Source organism: Equus caballus, chromosome 6 (assembly GCF_041296265.1).
Source record: "Equus caballus isolate H_3958 breed thoroughbred chromosome 6, TB-T2T, whole genome shotgun sequence".
Taxonomy (NCBI): domain Eukaryota; kingdom Metazoa; phylum Chordata; class Mammalia; order Perissodactyla; family Equidae; genus Equus; species Equus caballus.
In genome coordinates this window covers 59,348,212-59,369,546 of record NC_091689.1, presented here as the reverse complement: position 1 = coordinate 59,369,546, position 21,335 = coordinate 59,348,212, and the positions used below count along the sequence as shown (strand labels likewise).

Sequence of the window (21,335 nt, the reverse complement as noted above, 5' to 3'; positions counted from 1 at the left end):
TCTTAGCCCCAGTGGCAGAAGCTGGTTCCTGCCTCGAGCACTTTTGGCACCCATCACCCACTTCATCTCAGGCCATCAGAGTTACCAGCTGTAACCCGGTCAGAACCACTCCTCAGAGGCCTAAGCCCCAGCCATGCAGGTCCCCTACTCTGAGTTCCAGTTTTTGACAATCCCAACCTCTTCCCTGTTGTTTCCCTAGGACTAGGATTGTGAGCAGCCTCCTCAGTAATTATCTCCACATTAGCTCAGTGCACTCTTATTTTTTCTATCCTCACACACCAGGGTAAACAATTCCCTGTATTAAATTCCTCCTGTTGAAATCTTTATTATGATTTCTGTTTTTGTCACTAGACAGAGACTAATATACTTTGTATAAAAATGAATGACAAACTTCCTGTCCTCCAGGAACTCACAGACTAGTTGGGAGATGAAGATAGCCAATAACTGTACTGGTTTCTCCTCCAGATGATGGACTGTCCATCTTTCTTTCCTCTCCCTCCCAAGACCTTAATGAAATGATAGCAAAGGAATTCAAAGCTATAAACTCCAAATAACAGAAGAATAGGGGAGAAGGGAAACACATCTGCAGAGCATTTCAACAAATTTCTGGAAGTTAGAAGGTAGAAGACTTGTAACTGGTGAAGCAGGGCGGAGGAAACCACAGTCTGGAATACAGATAGAAAGGGCTATGGATAAGGATGGAGACAGTCGGCCCAGCAGAGCCCCAGAAGGACTTAGGAACTCAAGAGAAACTGATTACCAGGGAGGGCAAGAGTGAGGAATCAGGCTGAGCTGGAATAATTGTGCATAGATTGGCCTCCTCTCCATTTCCACCTCCTTGAGCCGAGTGCTCGCAGCCAGACAATCCCCATCCCCCACCCCCAGGAAAACCAAAAATAATTTACTTTCAGTGAAATAGGACAAACCATCTGGGGTGAACCAGAATAGCCAGTGGCAATGTTGTTGCCCCACACAAATTCTTCTGGAACTTGGGGATCCCCAGCTTAACAGTAGGCTCCCTGGCCACAGACTTTAATATAAAACCTGCCAGTCAAGAAGCCTCACTACCACCCATCAAGATCTAATTTTCTAATGCATAATTCTTCACTTTTAAAATATTGAATACAGTCACATGTTCAGAATCAGAAGTCAAATAATACAAAAAGAATACAGTCAAAATATTCCTCGTTTTTCTCTGCTTACCCAGGTCCCACCCACTCCCACACCAAAGGTAACCTCTCTCATTAGTTTCTTGGATATCCTTCTAGAGTTTTCACGCAAACAAGAAAATATATTTGTATATTCCATTTTTCACTAAAATTAGTATACAATACACACTGGTCAGTTTATTTATTATTTTTCTCAATATTAGCCATTCTAAAGATGCGTAGTGCTATCTTATTGTGGTTTTAATTTGCACTTCCCTCATGACTAATGATGTTGAGCATCTTTTCTTGTACTTTTTGCCATCTATCAGTCTCCTATGGCTGCTGTAATGCATTACCACAAACACAGTGGCTTAAAACAACAGAATTTTATTCTCTTTTAGTTCTGGAGGCCAGAAGTGCAAAATCAGTATCACTAAGCCAAAATTAAGGTTCAGCAGGGCTGTGCTCCCTTGGAAGGCACTAGGGGAGAATTCCTTCCTTGCCTTTTCCTTCTTCTAGAGCTGTATTCCTCACATTGCTTGACTCCTGGCTCTCCCTCCATCTTCAAAGCTTATGGGTATTATCTTCTCTCTCTGATTCTGTTTCCTTCTGTCTACATTTGCTTCCATCACATGTGAACAAGGCAAAAGTTCATGACATTTTTATGACTCAACCTGGGAAGTCACATAACATCACATCCACAATACTCCATTGGTCAAGGCAGTCAAAAGGGGTCTCCTCAAAGAAGACACACAAATAGCCAACAGGTGCATGAAAATATGCTCAACATCAATAATTATCAGAGAAATGCAAATCAAATCACAATGAGATATCATCTCACACCTGTTATAATGGCCATTATCAAAAAGAGATAACAAATGTTGGTTTCAACGTGGAGAAAAGGGAAACTTGTGCATTGTGAGTGGGAATGTAAACTGTCATAGCCACTATGGGAAACTGTATTGAGGTTCCTCAAAAAATTAAAAAGAGAGCTACTATAGGATCCAGCAACCCCACTTCTGGGTATATAGCCAAAGGAAATGAAATCAGGATCTCAAAGAGATATCTGCAGTCCCATGTTCACTGCAGCATTTTTCACAATAGCCAAGATATGGAAATCTAAGTGTCCATCAATGGATGCATGGATAAAGAAGATGTAGTATATATATATACACAATAGAATATTATTCAACCATGAGAAAGAAGGAAGTCCTGCCATTTGCGACAATATGGATGGACCTTGAGGGCATTCTGCTAAATGAAATAAGTCAGATAGAGAAAGAGAAAATACATACTATATGTTCTCACTTATATGTGGAACATAAAAAAGCCAAACTCACAGAAACAGAGTAAAATTGTGGTTGCCAGGGGCTAGGGGCAGAGAAAATGGGGAGATGTTAGTCAAAGGGTACAAACTTCCAATTATAAGTAAATTCTGGAGATCTAATGTAAAGCATGGTGAGTACAGCTAATAATACTGTACTATATAACTGAAAGTTGCTAAGATAATAGATCTTAAATGTTCTTACCACAAAAAAAAAAGGTGATCACGTGACACGCTGGAGGCCAACTAAACCTACTGTGGTAATCATTTTGCGATATACACGAGTATCGAAACATCATGCTGTACACCTTAAACCTACCTAATGTGATATGTCAATTATAGCTCAATAAAGTTGGAAAAATTAAGAAAAAAATTCGCATATACCCTAGAACCTAGCAATTTACTCCTAGATATATACTCAACAGAATTGCATACATATGTACCCCAAAAGACATGCCAGAGAATGCTCATTGCTGCATTATTTGTAATAGCCCAAAGCTGGAAACAACCCAAATATCTTTCAACAGTAGAAAAGGTATGTGTACGTATCATGATATATGCATGCAATTGAATACAGGGATGAAAAATGAGTCAACTACACAACTACTTGGTTCGATATAGATGAATCTCACAAACACATATACGATACAATTGCATTTATACAAAGTTAAAAGAACAGGCAAATCTAAATTATGGTGTTAGAATAATCATTTATTGTTTCCCATGCGTGAGACACCAGGACTAGAACTGAATAAACTATGGTGTCAGAAATTAGGACAGCGTTTACCTTTGGGAGAAAAGGGGGTAGTGACTGCAGGGGGCTCTGGAGAGGCTTCTGGGTTGCTGATAATGTTCTGTTTCTTGATCTGAATTGTGGCTACTAGGATGTTTTTACTCTGGGGTAATTTATTGAGCTTATTAGTTGTGTTCTTCTCTACATGTAGATCTATAAGCAAACATTTGATAAGCATCTGATGTGTATAAGATTGCACAGGGCACTGTGTTCTCTCTTCTTTTACCTACTTTGTTAGCATCACCCCTACGGAGGGAGCCTTTTCTCATGACTTGGCTCAAGGGACAGCACAGTAAATGAGAGCAGCCAGGCTCTGCAAGTCCATTCTGAGAGGGGAAATTGGGCCTCGGTAGGCTTAAGCCAGAGGTGCCATCACTTTGATTGGCAGAGTCCACTTTAGCACCTTCCAGTTCATGACAGCTTTTCTGTACCACATTTAAATTCCCAAGATAATTGAACTAGAGATGTCTGGAGGCCCGTGCTGCAAGGCTCAAGCGATTCTCCTTGTTTCACCTGTCTGACTCCGCCCTCTGGAAGCAGGAGCTGGTAGGGAGCTAGAGAAGAGCTTGCTGGGACCCCAGTATGCTAGAGTGGGTGGGGGGGCAGGGTCAAGTCTGAACTTCGAGAGAATTGCTCTCAGGTTAACACACTAACTACATTCTTCATTTTCTCAGATATAAAGTTATGAGAATGATAACATACCCATTGGTATTTGAGGAAGACTTGTTTGCATATTAAATTGTTAGTGACATCAGTTTATGACAGTCATGCCTACATCCAGATGGAAGTTTCCATTATAATGTTAAAAAAAAATTTTGATTTGCAATTAAAAAAAGACCCTCTAAGGTTCAAGGGGAGGAGACAAAAACTCTATCTCTTAATAGGAGAATGGCAAGTTTCTAGAAAGCTATGTGACTTGAGGAAATACTAAGTGAAATATGCCAGTCACAGAAAGACAAAAACCACATGATTTCATTTATATGAGGCATCTAAAATAGTCACATTCATAGAATCAAAGAGTGCAAGGGTGGTTGCCAGAGGCTGGTGGGAGGAGGAAATGAGGAGTCACTGATTGACAGGCATAAAGTTTCAGTCGAGCAAAATGACTAAGCTTTAGAGATATGCTGTACAGCATTGCACCTAAAATCAACAAGGGTAGATCGTATAGTTTAAAATTTGTGAAGAGGGTAGATCTCACATTATGTGTTCTTTCCATAATAAAATAAAATTTATTTTTTGAAAGCTACATGAAATAGGAGACATTGTCTTGATCACATCTAGACAAGAGAATCTGCTGCAGTGTCCTTAGCATAGTATTTGGGGAAATGAGGATAACTACCAGAAGAGCTAAATACAGAATCAGTTTAAAAGAATTAAGAGAGATTGACCCTGGAGGATGGGACGGGGGCTGAAAAATAGTAGGGTGGGGACTATGATTTTTCATCTCAAGCTTTCTATAATATTTTTTAATTAAGTTCATGTACTAGCTTGATAAATTGCTTTAATAGTGCATTTAGAAAAATACAGTAGTCCCCCTTTACCTGTTGGGGATACGTTTCAAGACCCCCAGTGGACCCCTGAAACCGCCACTACTACCAAACCTTACATTTACTACGTTTCTTTCCTATTCCTACACTCTTATGATAAAGTTTAATTTATAAATTAGGCGCAGTAAGAGATTAATAACAAGAATAAATAATAAAATAGAACAATTACAACTGGCGATGAAAATAATCCATAGCCAATCTATAAATGAAAATTTGGGTGAGTTTATTCTGAGCTTAAATCTGAGGATTATAACCCGGGGCCTTTCTTCCCAAAGGAAGAAAGGGCACCAAAGAAGCGGGGTGCACAGACTCGTTATATACCCCCAGAGAGGATGTTTCACATAGGATTGAAATGTCCCTTTTACAATAGTCGCGAGACTGCTCTGTCGGCACAGCGATTGATGGAAACAGCAGGTAGGTCTTCTGTCTCAGGGAATGCAGCAGGGTGGCAGTCTGTTGTCTCCAGCTGAGTGGTCACAGGTGAGCTGGGTGGTCAAAGGTGAGTGCAGCAATCAGTTCCTAGCCTAAGGAAAAATGCTAATGTTGGGGGAAGTTGCACCTTTATCTCAAGGGCCTTTGTTCTGGCCATAGGAAATGTCTAAGCAGATATGCAATGCGTGCTCAATAGCCACAGTCAGGCCCTTTTGGGTTTTTTTGTTTTTTTTGTTTTTTTTTAAAGATTTTATTTTTCTCCCCAAAGCCCCCCGGTACATAGTTGTATATTTCGTTGTGGGTCCTTCTAGTTGTGGCATGTGGGACGCTGCCTCAGCGTGGTCTGATGAGCAGTGCCATGTCCGCGCCCAGGATTCGAACCAACGAAACACTGGGCCGCCTGCAGCGGAGCGCGCAAACTTAACCACTCGGCCACGGGGCCAGCCCCCACAGTCAGGCCCTTTTGAAAAAGAAAGTCAGGCCGAATTAGGTTTATACCAAATGGCTTCCTCATATACTCCAATATATCCTATTGCTTGCCATTTTTATTTGTCACAATACACTCTAATAAAAGTTATGTGAATGTGGCTTCTCTCTCTCAAAATATCTCACTGTCTGCACTCACCCGTCTTGTAATGATGTGAGATGATAACACGCCTGCGTGGTGAGATGAAGTGAGGTGAATAACGTAGGCATTGTGACATAGTGTTCAGAGCAGGACAGGGCAAGTTTTCATCACACTACTCAGAACGGCACGCAATTTAAAACTCATCAATTGTTTGTTCCTGAAATTTTCCATTTAATATTTTTGGATCGCGGTTGACTGCCGATAACTGAAACCACAGAAAGGGAAACGGCGGATAAGAAGGACTATTGCATAAATGTAGCTAAGATATCAGCTGTTCTCTGACCATCACAAGCTGACACTTCTGGTCTCACATCAGCCAGTACTTAGAATCCAGCTTTTTCACTGATTTCCACAGCAAAAGAATCGCTTTAAATGTGGTGATTGTTTAAACCCTTTATGAAGATTTACGGGACCGTGGAAGAGGATCACATCACACGTAATCAATTGTTACACTTATGTTTTCCTAAACATCACTCTTAAATAATTCATCAAACTATGATGTGCATTTATTTTTAAAACTCAAAAACTACAGAAGGCTTGTGGTGAAAAGCAACTGCCTCGCCCTACCCTCAGTCCATTCTCCGGGGTCAACCTGTTAATTCTCTTCAGCTAATTCTATATTCGGTTCTTCTGGTGGTTTTTACTTGAAAAATCCTCCATTTGAAATTTCTCTCCCCCTTTCGAGTCTCCTGAGTTTTATCCACTGCATAGACGCCACCCCGTTCCCTAAGAGGAACGTGAGCAGAGTGTCTAGTTCTCTGAGTCCTGGGACAACTCCCTTCTCAGCCCTGGGGGCTCAGCTGAGAAAGCTCGTCTACCCTTCTTCAAAGGCTTGGGTCTCCCCACAAGGAATTTTATACCTGCCGCTCATAAAAGAAAGTTTCTCCTTATTTTACACAAATAAGTAAAATATAGAGTAGTAAGATAGTCAAGCATGGAAGTATGTTCAATGCTCAGGGAAAAAAAAAAAAAAACAGAAGGAACCGTTAACTCTAAAGAAATGAGGAAAACATTTTCCAGAAGGAAAAAATATTTTGGTAAGAGGGGAAGGCTTTTCAGATAGATGGAAAGACCTGCAAATGGTAAAATCACACAGCGCTAGGGGGAACTGTATTTTGGGAGTATAAAGTTCAAGAAGAGAAAATACAAGAAATGAGCCTAAAAAAGTTAATAAGAGTCAGATGGTCTTTATACACAAGGGTAAGGAGCTGGACTTGAGCCCACAGTCCAGGAGTTGAAAATGTAAATGCCTGTAAATGTCAAACAGATCGTGTAAATGAGCAAAATGAGATCATGTAAATGAGAAAAAAAGACAGGAAGTGAAGGACCCTGTGGGGAACTGGGGAAGTCACACCCCTCCAAATGGAACAGTTCAATGGTTTTTACACAAAATGTAAGCGCCAGTGTTGCCAGAGCTTCCCGTTTTTTAATTATAGCACAATATCCCGATTTTTCCGTCAAATTCTCCACTCTTTAAATGTTGGCAACTATTACATGTTTTTTCAGGCTGACCGTGTGTGGGCCAAAAAAAAAAAGAAATTATATATATGTTTGAAAGCTGGGTTCAGGCAGCAGACCGCAAGTTTTCTTCTTCTAGAAGCTATAGGGAACAGCCATTAAAGTGGGGAGGAGCCTTGGTCGGATCTGCAGTTTTGAAGATGGCTCTGGTGGCTGGAGAGAGAGTGGCTTGACTGGGGAAGGAGACATTGAATTAAACATAGATCAGTTTGAAGGCTCTTGCGATCAACCGTTGATAGCAGATGTGCTGAGAGTGTAAACTAAGGCACAATGCTTTTCTTTATAATCAATTATGATTTTTCAATGCAAGTAGGTGAAACGGTCCTGAGCGTTTCCACCACAATTCAATCCCAAATGATCACTGAGAACTTTCTTATTTCTGCAGATCTTGGGTGTTAATACACTTTCAGAGACAGAATGGATTTATCTCTTCATTACTTTCCATAACTTCCTTTTTTTTTTTTTCTCATAAACGTACTTGCCAGTAGTAATAAAAGGCAAGATTGTCCATCTGGCTTTAGAAAGGCAGCTTGTTGAAACTCTACCCTCTGCTTCTGTATTATATCAATCGTAGAAGCAAACAGAGATGTTTTCTGCAAATAGTTCCCACGTGCCCACATCTCTGAATGTACAATAAACAGAGCAGGCCATGAAAACAGAGTGTTTTAAACAGAGCGTTCCAGCTGGGAAAAATTGTCTAAACATAAACCTTATTTTTACAGTCATTTAAAGATATTCTTTATCTATTAAATTAAGTTTCAAAAAGGAGAAGATGGGGGAAAAGAGAAAGAGAGAAGGGGTAAGGGGAAAAAAAAGAGAGGTTGTCCACCTGTTTTTCCATACTACCTAATACTTCCCATTCTATGTGCTTAGATATCGATATATATTTCCAGCATAAAGTTATTGCATCTAGGCAACAGGTATAGAGAAAATTTTAGCTGCTTTCAGTATATTTTTAAGATTTTTCTAAACCAAATCTGTACAAGACAAATCAAATGTTATCTTGGTCTCATGTTCTAGCCAATTAAGTCAGTGAGAAACAATGTTCCCTAGCCCCACAGACAGAATCTGCCAGGGGCTGGCCAAGCTTCGCCCCATCCCATTCCACAAGGTCACGGGGTATGCCCAGGCATCAAGCCTGGCCCACTTGTCCCCAGAACAATAAGGAAAGAGATACAACATCAATATCACATTTCATGCCAGGCAGGCTCGGAATACAGTCCAGGCTTCAGTGACATTATCAGTCATTTGCACCCTGAAGAGCACATGAAGAAGGCAAGGGCTCACATTAAGGAAGGGGAGCTCTGGTCTACTTTCCCACCAAGTCCTGGACTCTGGCCTCTGTTCCCACTTTTTGCAAGCTTTTTTACTTTTCATGAAGATATGTGTGGATATAACCCTGGCATATCCATATGGTCTCATCCAATGAGACTCTACTCTCATTGCTGTAAAATTCCCTTTCTCCATGGAGATAAAAGTCAACACTCCCACCCACCGTGTATGTTTTGGGCAGGCTTGTTCCTGTTTCAATCTGTGGAGTCTTAGCTTAAAGAGGGTATAGTTCCCATCTCTGAGATCAGAGTGAAGGGAAAGTGAAATTCCGGGGAATCCTTCTGGAGTTGTGACACATGGAGGTGTGACCCAGGTATCCTGAGTTGAAAACTGGAATATATTATCTCATAAAAACAATCATTAGCTTCCCAGGCAAGTTCATAAAATCCTATTTAACCCAGAACATTCTCAGAATATTCCAGAAATTTCTATGTAACTCATCTGCTCTGTTCCCATTCCCCCAGCTTGTTTTTCCTTTTATAACTGAGTAGTATGGACATAATCCTGCTTGGCCAGATTCTCCAGCCTTCTCCCCTCAAATTTACAAAGTTTCATTTGCAAGCCACCAGATAGTAAAAACCTATATAGGCTCAGCTGATGAATTTTGCAGTTCCAGGACTGCCTGCCCCACTTCAGGCCGTTGACAGAGTGTGGGTATGTTCCACAGCTCTTCCCTTTCCTTCTATCTTTCACCTTTCATGGAAAATGTGGGAAAGTTTTAGGCCTCTTCTTTTAAATGGTGGCCTGCCAGAGACAGGCTCATTTATATATGTAAATTTTATAGATGATATCAACTGAATAATGAGAAAAGAGTAGATTGCTTCTTAGATGGAGTTGAGAAAACTGCTCACTGTGTGGGCAAAAGCAAATCATTCTTCTGGATCTTGAGATTCCTCTTCCCTGTATTTTTGGAGAGAAGAGGGAAAAACAGGGAGAGTAGGACACGAGACCCTTGAAATGTATAGATTGAACAATTTCAAGAGAGCTTTTCAAAGTCTCAGCGTGTGAGCAGGCGCCCTTCTGATGTACAATCCACACATGGTAGGTGACCCACTCTTGAAAGGTGACAAATGATCTACAAGCATCAGCTTGGCTCCCATTGGATTCCTCAAGATAACCACCAGTGAAACTCATCAGGCTCCCAATGCTTATCCAACTCCTCACCACCCAGACTCCCCCAGGTGAGAACTTCCCACCCACAAACTCTGACCTCCTATAAGCAACGCCCCATCTCCCCAGCCCAGGTGTCCTCCTCGGGTCTCCGCAAGGGTACAAATGAGGTCATCTCATTCTTCCTCAAGTTTCTTGCCAATAGTATATCTATAGTAAAAATTCTGTGTCTAGATTCCTTCAGGTCCTCTTTTTTGATTCTCAAAACCCAGTTTGGAGAAAATAAGAAAAAAAAACCCTAAGATTCATTATTTCTTGCTTTTTTCTTCTCAAGGCAATAAAGAAGCCTCTGAGTAACATGGGGAAGTAACATAAGGAAGTGGGGAGCAAACAGCACAAAGATTATTGTTTCTAGATATTATGTGGGCTGTACACCGGTAATCCAGCAGTATCCTTATTCAACCATAGAAAAAAGTGAGCTCATGCCCCTCTCATTACATATAAGCTGGGGAAAGTCTCTGTTTGGCCCAACTAATTTCTCCCATCCCTGATAAAGCACTCTGGCTAGGAAAATGGGGTATGCTGATCCCATGGTAAAGAAATTCAGTCTCACCAAACCACATATTTGAGTTAAGGAAGCATTAACAATTCTCCAAAAGAAGGTGGAAGCACTTTTCACAGCAGGTGAAAGAATAAGTGTTTACTACATCAGGCTATTCTGAAAGTCACTGCAGAAATAGTTTCTGAAAGTGTTTAAGAAACGATTAAATTAGATACTTAAGAGTATATCTTCTACAACTGGAGAGAACAGAAAGCTATCCAAATATACATAGTTGGATGTATATATATAATACCTCCTGTTCTATAAGTGAGATCAGTCAGTCTTGAGAAAGTTTCTCAAAAATGATTCTAGCTGGCAGTGTGCCCTGTGGTCCTAGATCTGTCTCTTGCTTCAAGAGCGTTTGGATGGAAAGACCGGGGGATGCCCCTCTTCCAGCTTCCCACAACCCTCTAACCTCTTTTCTAGTTGCAGCCTCCAGGACCATCTTCTCTGTCTTCCTGCTTCCGGGAGCAGCCCACACCATTTTTCTGTGCTTAGCTACTTATTGCCCATCAACCGTGAGCTCACAGATTCATTACAATGGTTCCACCGAGGTAGAGGCCACCGTCCACCGCCTGGTGGGCGTTCATCTGCGGGCCTCCTGCACCTACCTCTCTCTAAGCTTATATTTCCACCATGGCATTGTAACTCTGGAGAGTTTGGGCCACTTCTTCCGCAAGTTGACCGAGCATCTCTTGATCCAAAACCAGCACAGTAGCTGCGCTCTCTTCCAGGACGCACAGAAGCCATCCCAAGATGATTGGGGTAAAACCCTGGACGCCCTGGAAGCCACGATGGTCATGGAGAAGAACCAGAACCAGGCCCTTTTGGAGCTGCATGCCTTGGGTTACACTCGCACAGACGCCCATCTCTGTGGCTTCCTGGAGAGCCACTTCCTAGGTGAGAAGGTGAAACTCATGGAGAAGGTGGCGACCACCTGACTCACCTCCTCAGGGTGGCCAGCCCCCAGGCTGGCCCCAGCAAGTCTGTCTTGGAAAGACTCACCTTCAAACATGAGTAGGAGCCTCTGAACCCAGCGGCCTTCAAGGGGCCCTGCTGGCATTCCCTGTGGTGTCAGAGCTTCTACCTGAGCATCTCCCTGCAGCCACTAGGCAGCTGGAGCCCTTGCTCAGTCTGTGGACCAGATGGAAACAATAAAGCTTTTAGAAGGAGGAAAAAAAAGATTCTAGGCTTACAAACTATTTGCGTCAAGAAGTTTCTTTCTACACGCTGTATAATCCAAAATCCAATAATTCCAGCAAGTTCAGTGACTCAATGACCACATTTAGACCATTTGTTGCCCTCAGAGAATGCACCAGACTCAAAGGAAAGGATTAATCCCCTAAGGTCTTAAAATCCCTCAAAATGCAGGTCACCTGCACAGATAACCAGGAAGGCCTTGGTTACCCTGGAATTGGAAGGAAGAGGATTCTTGGAACTGAATTTATTATTTCCTGGCAGAGAGCCCATCTACGCCCCCATCCACTGAACACAGGAGAAGACAGCATTCTGGAACTCTATGGTGTTATATTGAAATGCCTGAAACCAAAAGAACCAGCTGACTTTCTTCTTAATAAAGAAAACCAAAAGAGTGTTCTGTTGTCCATAAAACTGGACAATATATCAGCTCTAGGAGTCCCTGAATGTTCATGATTCTACTAAAATCTTTACTGGTGAAACTAGCATCTAATTCCCGTGAGTAATAACAAATAACGATTTTTTGGAAGTTGATTCAAGGTCTTTCCTACCAGTCCCCGAACAAACCAGAAATAGGATCAAGCAAGTATTTGCAGCATTAGTGACAGGTAAAAAGAGAATTTGAGGACAGGCTTCAAATAAGATTCATAACAATATGCAGTTCTAGTAAGACCTGATGGGATTTACATAGCTCTGTGACCATTGGACGCACGTAATTCAGCTTAGATTTTAGGAGCTCTTGCTCTGTAGGCAGCATCAAAGATGTGATAAATTGCAAAAGTGGCCTCAAACTCTTCCCCTCCAGCCTCCATGGTAGAATTGTCTTCACTCTTGAGTCTGGGTGGGTCATGTGACACTTTGGCCAATGTGATGCAAGCAGAAGCTTAAAAAAGCACTTTCACACTGGTGTTTGCCCTGTGCTGTTCCTGGACTCTGCCACCAAGTGAACAAACCTGGATATTTTGCTGGAGGATAAAAGACGTGTGACCGAGTCCCCTCAGATAGACAGCCAACTCATCAACTGATCTTATGAAGAATTTCTAAAGCTGCAACTAAATATTTGTGTTTCAACTATCATTGTCTAGGCTGCTGGAAAAAAGTCTTCACTCTCTTGCTAAAAGGAAAGTTCTATGATATTGACACTGTTGGCATACAAAAAAATAAGATTTTTAATTTTTTGTTTATTATTGTTGATTTCGTTTTCATTAAATGATATATTAGTTTGCTAGGGCTTGCGTAACAAAATACCACAGACTGGGTGACTTAAACAACAGAAATTTATCTTCTCACAGTTCTGGAGGCTGGAAGTCCACGATCAAGGTGCTGGCAGGGTTGGTTTTTGGTGCGGCCTCTCCTTCTGGCCTGTAGATGGCCACTTTCTCCCTGTGCCCTCACATGGCCTTTCCTCTGTGAGCAGGTGCAGAGAAAGAGAAGTCTCTGGTATCTCTTTCTCTCCTTTTAATGACATCAGTCCTGTTGGATTAGAGCCCCAACCTTTCTGACCTCATTCAACCTTAATTACCTACTTAAAGGCTCTTTCTCCAAATGCAGTCACATTGGTGGTTAACACTTCAACATATGAATTTTGGGGGACACAATTCAGTCCATAATAGTAATTTTTAAATGTCAATAATAATTATTTATAACAATACTTGCTGATAATTTACCATATGCCCTAATCTGTACTAAGTGGTTTATATATAGTATCTCATTTGATATTCACAGCAACCTTCTGAGATGGTTATTCCCATTAAAGGTGAAATAACTGAGGCTTAGAAAAGTTAAGACACTTGCCCAAAGAGAAAAAAATGGTAGATGGAGAGTTGGTCTTAATCCAGTTCTGCCTGACTCTAAAATCCAAGCTCTCAGCTACGACGTCACACAGCTTCCAAGTTAAATTTTCCTCTATGTTATTCAGCTTGAAATACAAAAGAACAACAATCTCCCGGAGAATAGAAATACAAAGATGTGTAAATGATTATGTAGACAAGTAGAACCAGCAAATCATGCTGAAAAAGCCTGGATTCTTGTTCAATTAAATCCAAAGTCTAGGATTTCAAATCTTCCAAAATTCACCCAACCCTGCATTTCCAGTCATATCTCTCACTATACTTCTCTATCATCACCGTCACCACTATCTACCCCAGAAAGGCCTCCTACCATCCAGTAACAGACTTTCTCATCATGTTCGGTCCTCTCCCTTCTGCTTTCTCTGCCGTAAATGCCTCTCTCCCTCTTCACGTTTGTCCAAGTCCAATGACACTTTTTCCAGGAAGTCTGTCTGATCTGCTTTCTCCCTCAGACTCTTCAGCATTTTGAACTTGTATTAGAGTTAGAGTCTTCCTTATTTTTCTATTTTCTTATATATATATTTCTGGTTCCCCCATTAGATTTGGAATTTCAGGAAGGGAGGAAATTAGCAGTATGCATATTTGGAAGTCATTTAACCTTCTAAATCTCAATTTCCTCTTCTGTAAAATGGAGATGATAATAATATTGCCAGTAAAATGCAATCTCAGGATAAAATTCAGATTAAGAGTGTAGCCTTAAGAGTGAGACCCTTTGTTAAGCGTCAGAAATATTTAAGTTGGTGCCCTATACATCGCCTCAGATGGAACAAAGGACTACTGAGAATCTTAAGACCATTGCTTCCACAACACCCTGTGTCTCAGTAAGGTCGGAGGGGATTTCTAAGTGTGGTTTTCATCTAAAGGACCAGAACACAACTTGATACCCAAGTTATGTAGGAGCACAAGTTATGTAGGAAGTCCGTAGGAAGCCTATAAAGTTTTTAAAAGCTTGGACTCAATGGGTCAAAGACAGTTCAATATGAAAAGAGGCCTCTCAGCAGAAATCAAGCTGAGAATGCTGCTCAGTTGCAAACATATGCCATTTCTTATGGAAAAGGAAGTGTGCCTCAGGGGGTTGACCCAGAACCCAGAAGGCAGAACCAAGAACCACAGAGAACCACTTTCAACGAGCAGGACTCAGCTCTAATTAAAGAACATTTTGTGTTCCGAGAGTCAACAGAAATGGTGACATGTGCCCAGCTTGATTTCAAAATTTCCGTGGATTCCCTAATACCTGCAATGCCTCCTTCCTTCCCCCTTTCTGAACACAGCTGCCCTTTTGGTTAACCTATCCTTCCTCTTCCATCATTATATGCTGGATATGGGAGTGTCAGAAAACTTGTCTTTTTTGTTTACAGGGCTCTGCTCCTAAGGAACCACACCAAAGAATCCAGCCACAGTTTGTCTTGGCTCAGAATCCTTTAACAAAATACCATAAATTAAGTGGTTTATCAACAACAGAAGCTTCTTTCTTACAGTTCCAGAGGCTGAAAGTCCAAGATCATGGGGCCAGCAGGGTGGGATTCTGGTGAGCGCCCTCTTCTGGGTTGCAGAGGGCTGATTTCTCACTGTATCCTCACACGGCAGAAGGAGAGTGAGTTAGCTCTCTGACCTCTTCTTATAAAGGCACTAATCCCATTCATGAGGGCTCCAGCCTCATAACTTAATTACCTCCCAAATGCCCCACCTCCAAATACCATCACATCAGAGGTTAGATTTCAACATAGAAACTTGGGGGTCACACAAACATTCAGTCCATAACATACCTGAACCTAATCTTAGATAAAGAAACACTAAAATTTGAACCCATGCTGTAGTAAGACGAGAACTTTGAGGGAGGGCTGACTGTATCTGTATGTGGGAGAGATGTGAATTTTTGTTCCAGAGGGTTGACGGTGGTAGATAATTTCCAAATATGGCCACCATCAATTCCTTCCATCGCTGGGTGTATATGTCACATCTCTCCAAGAGGCAGCACAAAATTTCCCCTCCCACTGAATCTGGGCTGATCTGTTTGTACCTGTAGAACATGGAGAGGTGATGTTTGGAGACTTACAAGCCCAAATCTGAAAAGAACTTAACCACTATGCCACCGGGCTGGCCCCAAGATCATCTATTTTAGACCAAGGTGTTTTTCACTCCAGGAGACAAAATGTAGGCCACAGAGTGAGTTCATGAAGAGACAATTCTAGACCCATCTCTATTACCTTACCAATCTGTTGAGGCCTTCAAGCAAAATTATTGAACAGATCTGTGTTGTTCTCTATATCACAATTACATTTCAGAATTACTCTTGAACGTGATAGAAAATGCTGTCTTAGTCTTTTGAAAAAGATCATGGCAGCAATTTCTTAGATATCAATGTAGAGTTTCTGAGAAGACATTTTGTATGACTATGCGGTACATATGAAGCCATATTTGATAAATTTATCCAGATGAATGATTTAGAGAATGTCTCTCTTCATATAAAACTTCAGAAGAGAAAACACTGATGGAGGAGAAAAAATATTCACTAAAAAAAGTTTTATGAAGAACAGGAAAGATTTGGCTGTTGTTCATAGTCATTTTTCAGGTCGCAAGGAGATCTGGAGACCATATGTTGCTATTCAAGGTGAGAAAAACGCTTACGGGAAGTGAAGGCTTAGAACAGCTATACTGTGAATGGAATCCAAATTAAAGCTACCCAAAATGGAAGTGTCTAAACGATCACTCTCTTACCCTTTGAAAGACCCTGAAACAGGTATTCTTTTTTCAAAACTTGTTGATGATTCATTCTCAAGCATGACCTCATCTGCTCATCTTTGAATGCTCTGATAACTGTCTTGTTCTTTGGAAGCATAAGCCATAGGATCTGTAGTCTTTTAAATTGAACTGTTGTCTTTTACAATGAATACACATTAAAATCTCTGGAAAAAAAGCATTTGGCAACCAAAGTGTGATTTTATCCTAAGTGTTGAACAAACATGACATAAAAGGGGAAAAAGTGACCTTTTCACTGTCATACCACTGCAAGTTCTTAAACAAACCTAACAAAATTCAATATTTTCAGTTTAAATGATACCATGTGTCATATTATACAAGTATTCAATTTACTTGTTCAGTGATGCCAGCCAAAATATCAAAATTTAGAGGAAAAATGTAAATGTTTAAAAGGATGATCTATCTATTTTTCGTAATCATATGACCGTTATTTGCAGCAGAGTAAAAGGACTACGGCCTTTGAACAAATTGCATTTTTTGCCTTGGCCCCTTGCCTTGGAAAAACAGTAAACATTCGGTGTTAATTGCCAATTAAGCCAAAATTAAGTCTCAGTTCGCCGCTTTACATGATCTTGAAAGACCTCCTCCTTCATTCTCCATTGGCTTTTGTGAGTTGTGTTCTATAACTTCTATCTTTCTTGGTTTCCAGATTTTGGACTCTCTATTCACATCAGACCTACTTATACAACTTTCTCTATACCTTTTCTCTTCATAAAAATTCAATAAACTTGTAACTAGAACATTGCGCCTTTACAATATGTCATGACATTTTTATCACCATGATAAGGGGCATGGTTTCTCAACTATAACTTAAAGTTTCATTGTGATTTTTCTCAGCAAAGCATGAGAACACTGAATACTAATAAACAAGACATTTGGACACAGAACACTAAATCTTCCAAGTCAGCGTTGTTATGAACTAAAAGATTAAATCTGATGTTTGGATGAACTTTTCTTTGAAATGTGTATGGATTAAACAAAAGGGAGAAGAATTAAATAAAAGCATTTTAGGCTTTGTTAACCATTTGGATAGCTATTTAAGATACTATCATATCTATTGACATCATAGGATCTATTGGTTCTTCTCAGGAAGAAAATGTCTCCAACTTATTTCTTTAAATATGCATTAATATAAAGGAATAAGTCTTTTTAACGACAGTTTTATTATAAAAATTTCTTTCAAGAAATTATCCTGACAACCAACTTATGTAAGCCCTACTGTTTACATTTCTATGATCTTTTCAAAATGTAGATATTGTTTTTACATAAACTTAATCTTTATTGATAAAAATTATCTTTTAATTTTTTTACTTAAAATTCTTTCATATATATACAAAATTCATATATGTATGTGTGTGTAAATATACACACACAGTTTTCATAACCATCATTTCTAATCATTGCAAAATATTCCATTAAGTTAACAGAATATAAATTGCTTAATTTTCCCTTTTTTGGCATGGTTTATTTCTATAATAAATAGAGAGGTTAAGATAATCTCTCTAAACATAGTTCACTTATTCGTTGGACTTATTTCTGAAGAACAAATTCTCAGATTTATGATTACTGGGGAAATAAAGTCTAAAATTTCTGTGGCTTATTATTTACTACCAAATTGTTCTTCAAAAAGATTATGCCAATTTATAGTGCCTCCAGGAAACAGTGATTTGTCAATTTCTCCAAAGTCTTATAGATATTGAATTTTTATTTTATTTGCTTTTTGCTGAAGAAGATTCACCTCAAGCTAACATCTATGCCAATCTTCCTCTATTTTGTATGTGAGCCCCACCACAGCATGGCCCCTGACAAGTGGTGTAGGTCCACACCTGGGAACTGAACCCAGGCTGCTGGAGCAAAGCACGCCAAACCTAACCACTAGGCTATGGGGGGTGGTGACAATCTTGAGTGTTTTTATTTTTGTTTATATTATTCTTAGTTTGCTTTCATTTCCCCAATTTTTAAATGTTAGATTACTATTTCTATATTATTTTATGCAATCTTTCTCTACTACCATAACCATTGTCCATTTTTCCATTGAAGGCTAAATGCTTTCTTTAAAAATATTTTTGATATTAGGCTTTAATCAATCACTTATCATACATATCTTTCATTTTGTTCCTTTTGCTTTCATTCCACAGAGGTTTTTTCCTGTGCACCTAAAAGGAAAAAGAATCTCATATTATGATAAGTACACCGTTCTAATTTTTATGAAGTTTCTTTAAATATTTACCACTCTAATCTAATGGGTGGCCTATTAAACAATGGTTTAACACAGATGTTAACTAACCTAGTTCTTACTAGGCAATTCTTTCAATTATGTTGGGGAAGCATTCTCTAATCTTTTGTCCAAGGATAAGTTTTGTCCTAGGATAAGTTTTGTCCTGGGATAAGCTTTGTCCTAGGATAAGTTCCCAGCAGCAGGACAAATTGTGTGTAATATTGGGATGGAAAAGAGAAAGAGAATGTTCATGTTATATCTTCTCATTGTATCTCTTATTCATCTTTTGTTCTTATATATCTTTTATTTTTTTTCTGTACATCATTCTGGATAGTTTCTTCTGTCATCTTCCAGTTCACTAATTCTCTCATCAGCCATGACTAAGTTGCCATTAAATCCATCCATAAAGTTCTTTATTCAGTTATTCTTTTTTCATTTCAAGAATTTCTATTTTGTTCTCTTTTTATATTTTCCAGCTTTCTGTCAAAGTTCTTGATCTTGTCTTTTATTTCTTTTAAGCATAACTAGCACAGTTACTTTAAAATATGTGTATTAACACCATTATATGAATTTCCTGTGAGACGATTGCTGTTGTCTCTGGCTTCTCTTGGTTTTCAGTCACATTGTCTTGCCTCCTGTGTGTCTAACACAGTTATTTGTGATTGAGTTTCTGACATTATATATGAAAAGTAATGTAAAAATTATTTAAGGTTTAGAATGTTCTCTTCCTCCAGAGAGGATTTTGCATTGCCTCAGGCATACGGCTACAGATAACAGCAGTACCTAATCACATTAATCTAATCAAGAATTGAAATTATTAAAAGCTGGGCTTCATTCTCTATGCAAATTGCTGTATTTCTGATTTAGCCTTAGTCTAATGGTATAGCTCTTTAGGGTCCTAACTCAAAGTTTGGAGGACATTCAACAGGGTTCCCTCTTAGTGGACCTGGGCTCTAATCATTGTTGCACTAACCACAAAGACTGTCAAGTCTCTGCTTAGTCTCTCAGCTGTCCCTTCTGGCAGCCATCAATACTATGGGGTGAGGGAGAAGCATTCCCCAATGCTGGGCTCAGCTCTCTGAATTTCCTTCTCCAGGATCTTGGTCCCATAATTCTCTTCTGCCTCATTAGCTCTCCTTTACTTTCAAGCATATTTTGTTCATACAGTTCCCTAGATTTTCCAGTTATTCTTAACAAAATAGTCTATCTGGCATTTCTGAAAGTAGTATCATCAGTCTTTTCCTCATTATCTTATTTGTTTAGTATATTTTAATTTTATGTTTGATTTCCTTATAATTTCAGTGCTGCAATTTTTTGTCTTCCTCCTATTTCCAGGAATATGCTTAAAGCTATACATGAAAGTAAGGACTTTTTCATCTCCAGTTATTTTTTCCTCAAGATTCTGAGTGTTTTCTTTCTGCCTCGTTAGTAATAGGTTTTATACATCCCTGATTTCAGATTGTAAATTCTCTATCTTGGGGGAGGGAGGGAGAAAGAGGATCTGGGCTCTTGTTGTTTTGTAGTCCTTTTGAGCTACAAATTTTTCATTGATTGGGACACACATTTTTAGCATGTTTGCTTTGAATTTATCTTGCTGATCATAAGATGGACTTATTCTGTGATTTGGTCTTGATAGAAAACATAGCTTTAATCTCTCCTTACTTCTGTCTTTATACACTCTGTTTTAATTTCCTTTATCTGACCATTCACAATTTTAGAAATATCTCATGAGGTTTCTAGTCCAGTCCAAACTCTATCTTCAAGGGGGTGGGGCATAATTCCCCACTCCTTAAAAGTGAGCAGCGCATAGTAGATTCCTTCCAAAGATTACAGTATAGAAAAGGGCGGGGGGCTGGCCCCGTGGCCGAGTGGTTAAGTTCGCGCACTCCGCAGCAGGCAGCCCAGTGTTTCGTTGGTTCGAATCCTGGGCGCGGACATGGCACTGCTCATTGGACCACGCTGAGGCAGCGTCCCACATGCCACAACTAGAAGAACCCACAACGAAGAATACACAACTATGTACCGGGGGGCTTTGGGGAGAAAAAGGAAAAAATAAAATCTTTAAAAAAAAAAAAAAAAAAAAAAAAAGAAAAGGGCGGGAAATAGAGGAACTTTACAGTGGGCAAATCTGACAAACACTGCCTCAGCCAGGTGATCAAGGTTAACATCAACAATAAGTCACGTTGATAGTACGTACTATGAAAATGATGTAATGAAATGGCAATTTACCTCTTGGTCTCCCTCCCAAAACACATAACACCAATCTAATCATGAGACAAACATCAGAAAAAACCCAAGTGAGGGACATTCTATGAAATTCCTGACCAGTAGCCCTCCAAGCTGTCAAGTTCATCAAAAACAAGGAAATCTCAGAAACTGTCATAGCCAATAGAAGCCTCAGGAGACATGACAATTATACGTAATGTGATATCCTAGATGGATTCCTGAAACAAAAAAGGGACATTAGGAAAAATATCTAAGAAGATCTGAATAAACTATGGACTTCAGTAATAATAATGTATCGCTATTGGTTCTTGATTGTGAATGTAATGTAAGATGTTAATAATAGGGGAAACTGGCTGCGGAGTATATGGGAACTCTCTTCACAATTCTTCTCTAAAACTAAAACTATTCTAAAATAAAATGTTTATTTTAAAACATTCTATCTTATATCCAATTTAAAATTTATTCATCCAACCCAACTTCCCAACCCCAGCACTAGTCTCTCTCCTCCAGGGAGAAGGACTCCAGGAAAATCACGTCATATTCCTCTAAGTGTGATGTGATCACACTTTGGTTCAGTCCCTGTGGCAATGGTTCCAAACCCTCCCATCGTATGGCTTAAGGGACCCATAAATAAAGACACCCCTCTGTAAG

General features: G+C 39.7%; 1 long non-coding RNA gene across 2 annotated transcripts; it reads right to left on the bottom strand.

Moving 5' to 3' along the window:
- Positions 1 to 6,019: 6,019 nt before the first annotated feature.
- Positions 6,020 to 19,731, bottom strand: LOC138924666 (uncharacterized). 2 transcript variants are annotated; one of them, XR_011439714.1, is made up of 4 exons: positions 14,957 to 19,731; positions 12,921 to 13,037; positions 11,439 to 11,567; positions 6,020 to 11,329 (listed from the first exon to the last, which is right to left on the bottom strand). It is a non-coding gene; the product is annotated as an uncharacterized lncRNA (long non-coding RNA). The 2 variants fall into 2 exon arrangements; XR_011439713.1 differs by having other exon boundaries at positions 12,921 to 19,731.
- Positions 19,732 to 21,335: the final 1,604 nt, after the last annotated feature.